General features: G+C 39.8%; 1 protein-coding gene across 1 annotated transcript in view; it reads left to right on the top strand.

Moving 5' to 3' along the window:
- The window catches only part of LOC137987773 (uncharacterized), a 144078-nt gene that overhangs the window by 137805 nt on the left and 1273 nt on the right, over positions 1-5000 (top strand). The window lies entirely within an intron of this gene.

Raw genomic sequence — 5000 nt, 5'->3', positions numbered from 1 at the left:
GCACACATCAACATGATAACTTCATTGGGCTTACTGTGGTTGCCATAAGGCAAATTTTGCAAAACAACAATGAGGCCCTCCCCGGGGGGTCCTTGTTCCCTTTAAAGATTTGCTTTTGTTCCCTTGCTCCAGAAATTACTTTCAAACTTGCTCCCAGCTTTTTGATCCCTAAAGTTGTTTTAAATTGTTTTTGTTCCCTTGTTCCCTAAATTAAATTGACATTGTTCCCTAGCTGTTCCCCAGTTCAAATTAGCCATGTTGCCTTGTTCCCCAAAACCCCTGGGAGGGCCTCAACAATGTGCTGGCTGACACAAAAAATTCTATGAAAGAAGCTTGAAAAAATCCAGGCTTGCCCTGTCCAAGCCTGGGTTTTTTCAGATTTCCAGCATTTTCATTGGCTCGCCGGACACAGGTTATCAGTTCATATACCCGTTCTACCTAATATGGTCAAGGAATGCGTCAGTAATAAAGTGAGCTGAAAACAGTTTTGCAGCTCTAAGAAAAAATGCCGACAAAAGCAGTTTTGGGCCGGAATTTTCCGAGGCAGAAATCGATGCTTCATTGGCAGATATTTTAAGAAACACAACACTTTTTAAATTTAAAAACATGTTTCGACAGAAACTTCTGCCATCTTCAGTTTAAATTACAAAGTACAGAGTTGAATATATAGTGTGAACCAAAATGCTAATTAGCTGTAAGGAGACATGACAATGTAAAGGATTACAAAGAAAGTTTTAAGTTAACATGATAAAGTTGATGATTAAGTGTAGGTTTCTCCCATTGAATGTGAATGGCTTCTTTTATCTTAAGCTGGAAGGTGGTAGAAGCGTGATCTAGGATGCTAAAACAATCATTAGAGCACAAAGTGCGGCAATGCTCAGAATTCTGTAGATGTTTGAAGAAGTGCGAGGTCCTATCGCTGAAAGTGTGCTCACGTACGGGCGTGGAAAAATGCCGGGTAGTTTCGCCGACATAGCAGGCACTACAGCCCACACACAAAAACTTGTATACCACACCCGCACGGAGCCCACTAGGGACAGGATCCTTCACACTGAACATGTTGCCGATTTTAAATGATGAGAAAACTAACTTAATATCAATATTATTACAATACCGTTTAGCAAAAAGGCGAACCTTTTTCTGCGTGATAAAAGAAAAAGGACCAATATAAGGTAATTTAAAGTAAAAGGTACGTATAGTGTCAGAGAGGGAAGCCGGGGGATTACAGCCATGGCGAGTACGTGTGAGGTAGCGATTAATAATATTTTCAACTAGATGGACTGGAAAAAGATTCTTCTGAAGGATTTTGGTAAGCTTCGTGATGTCCTCGTGAAAACCCAACCAAGTGTTGTTGATCTTGTAGGCTCTGTCAACAAGCGTGCGAATGAGACCCAGTTTGTAAGAACGCGATGTAAAACTTAAGTATTTAGTCAAGAGGCCCGTAAAGGTTTTCTTACGGTAAACACTAGTGGCAGGAAAATGAGTGCCATTGTTGATCAAAACATCTAAGAAAGGTATCTTATGATCTATTTCCTTTTCCATAGTGAATCTGATGTTAGGGTGCCTGGAGTTAATGTAGTTGAAAAATAATAGCGCTTGATTCTCCGAATGAAATAAACAAAATGTATCATCAACATAACGTCGGTAAAACAATATCTCAGAGTCCTGGAAATTTTCTAACCATAATTTTTCATGATGACCCATAAATAAATTAGAAAGAACAGGAGCGAGGGGGGAGCCCATTGCCAACTTTCTTTGTAATCCTTTACATTGTCATGTCTCCTTACAGCTAATTAGCATTTTGGTTCACACTATATATTCAACTCTGTACTTTGTAATTTAAACTGAAGATGGCAGAAGTTTCTGTCGAAACATGTTTTTAAATTTAAAAAGTGTTGTGTTGTTTCTTAAAATATCGTTATCCCTGCTACTATCCAGACCTTTTGGCAATATCATCCACGACGTAGCACAGAAGTATGAACAAATCGACATTGCTGATCTACGAAAACTAGAGAAGCTCTCGATCAAATCCCGCAAAGCTGAGTTGGATTTATATTTCCTGCGTAACTGTCAATCCTTCAACGTCTTCCCCAAATTTCTTTGCTTCAATCTACCCAACACAAGTCAACATGACATCAAAGCCATCCGCAAGCAACTCCTACGAAGCGCCATCACCAAACGTACGAAAGAACATCGGAAACTAATCCATGCCAGGGACCGTTTAACAGCGCGCGTCAATGAGATTCTAACCGGCGTTGACTTCTACATCCTTAATTATTATTTTATCCTTATTAATGAGTTTAATTGTAATATTGTACATTCAAAATTATTGTAAATTTGATGTAATTTTGTTTAGCCAAAATCAAATAATAAAGCCTTATATTATTATTAAAGGCCCTCTGCTGGCACGACTTCTGGGTGACCCCTTAAATGGTCTTAATAACCCCCCGACTAGAAAAAATTGCCTGGAACGCCGTAGTTCAATACCACTCAACTCATTCCCTTCTGTTTTTGAGTAACACGTACCACAGGCAACCCAGTGTCAGGTTGAGATCGACTGAAACTCAGCCTTCTTCCCATCGCAGAGGTGGGAGGCGTGGTTGATGACCGCTGCGCAAGTCTGGTGATCATATTTGAACAGGATGCAATTGGGCGATGGTGGACAGAAATATTCCTCCCACTATAATCTTTCTTAAAGTCACCAAAACTCAAGATGTTTTACCATTCTTACCTGAAAAGTTCGCTTTTAACTTGCCGGGCAAGACGTGCAAAGTTATCAAAACTAGCAGTAATTTGGACCCACGACTGTGATGTGAGAGGCATAGGTCTTTTTCTCAATTTTACGTCATAAACTGCAATCGTGTTTTCAGAGAAACTTTGCATTGCAAAACAGTTTGTGACCCAAATCGAGAATAGACCCCATGAGACATACTGTTCTGCAATATTGACGTTTATGGGAATTGCAAGCCTGTAAGTAAGTTGAATCCGCAATCTCTTTTCCTCTTCATCGAAACAGATTTTCGTCATTTTCTAACATGGCCACATCAGCTCTTTAGCTCCGATTGCCATTAAATGAATGCGATTGAATTGATTAATTAATTTAGCGTGATAATGTAACCTAAGAATTTCATATTTAATTGTGCAGGTAAAAACAAGCAACCAGTGTTCCCCAGACATATGATCAAGTGGATTATTGTTGGAGTTGCTGGTCTGGTTATCGTGATGGTTGCCATCGTCTTAGCGGCATATAAAGGACTATCAAGACGTAGAGGTTTCTCTTCCATTATTCTATTTAGAGTGACTCAAAGCAGTTGCAACGCTTCCAAGTGACACTCTTATTAGAATGATCGGCACCACAACGTTGTATCATGTATTACCAATGTCGTGGTACCAAATGAAACACGAATTATTCCTGAACAAGAGGCAATCATTATTATGACGTAATATGTCATTGTGGCAAATCTCAAAAACGAACACGGTGACCCCCATTTTTTTATTTCTGAAAAGTAATCAGAAGGGCAAGATGAAACTTTCTGTAAAGTTTAAAAAAATTCTGTCAAGCGGATTCAGAGCTACCTTAAGTAATTCTGTGATTTTGTTAAGGTGGCTCTGAACCCACCAGACAGAATTTTCTTTAAACTTTGACGGAAGTTTAATCGTTTCCTTCTAATAATTTTTCAGCAATAATTGGGGGTGTCACCGAGTTCGTTTTTGAGATATGAGCAACTGAACTAGTCCAAAATATAGGGTGTTTTTGCTGGGCTTTCCCGTTGCCAAGGTAACCTATTACATCAGAATAATGGTAACATCTTGTTTGGGAATAATCGGTGTTTCATATGGTACCATAACCTTTGCTGTTACGTGATACAGTGTTGTAGCGTGATTCGATCTGAAGAGAGTGTTCCCTAAGTGTTCCTCCTTGAGCCTCCTTAAAATACATGTATGTACTTGAATATCTGTCTTGCACAGATCGAGATTGAGATAAGCTTTCGTTTTATTTGATCTTTGTTTCTGATACATTTAGCACAAAGTCAACAAATTTCCTCTTTCGATTTCGTAGAAACAAACATGCTTGATTGTTTTCGTGGAATTGCGCCATCAAGTGCAGGACTTGTGAATGACGTCATCCACTTTTTGGCGCGAGACGCAAATGAAAACCTTGCAAGCGAGACAAGTCGACCTCTCGCGACTTTGTCGCTCGCTCATCCACTTCGCGAACGAAAAATCACGATTCGCTCGCCAAAACATTTTCTCCTGGGATTCTCGTGAGGTCGACTTGCGGCAAGTCTATGCATAAAGAGGTTTCTATAAAATTTGAACAAAAAGGCACGGCTCATCGTTTCCAGAGTTTCGTTGATAAAATGTAAATCGATTTTCCTATGCCACTTGTGCCACTAATGTCTTTATTTATTTATGCAAGGGAGTCAAATAATCGCTCTCTTTGATAATTAACTAGTCGCAACACGTGAAAAGGCCAATACGGATTACATTAGGGTGAGGTAGGAAGAGGATGAGTATTTTCAATGTCTTATTTAGCATCAAGCTTGCGATCTTTTTCGTTCCGCTGATCACCAATACCTTTTTCGACTTCTAAAACAAATTGAGATAGTTGGCCGTACGTTTTCGATTTGAGTTCGATTGAAACTGATTATACCGGAGCAGGATGGCGCAGTGGTTAATTCGGCTTTCCACCTATGTGGCCCGGGATCGATTCCAGGATTCGGCGCCATATGTGGATAACTAACCAACTGGCGTTTCGACCGTTTGTTTTTGTTATGGAAATTCGCATTGCTTATCGTAGCGATCTGATTGGATGAATTTCAGCCTTCGCGCGATTTTCATATACGATAATTGTTCCACAGTACGCCATGCCTGTCGGTTGACAGTGGACCGTTAAGTTTATTGGTTCTCTACTCTGCTCCGAGAAGTTTTTCTGATTTCAGTTAATTTGCAGTCTCCCCAAAGCACTCGTGCTCGGCAAAATAACCTTAAGACTCAAA

This window comes from Montipora foliosa, unplaced genomic scaffold, assembly GCF_036669935.1.
Source record: "Montipora foliosa isolate CH-2021 unplaced genomic scaffold, ASM3666993v2 scaffold_390, whole genome shotgun sequence".
NCBI lineage: Eukaryota > Metazoa > Cnidaria > Anthozoa > Scleractinia > Acroporidae > Montipora > Montipora foliosa.
This window is presented reverse-complemented; position numbering and strand designations above follow the sequence as displayed.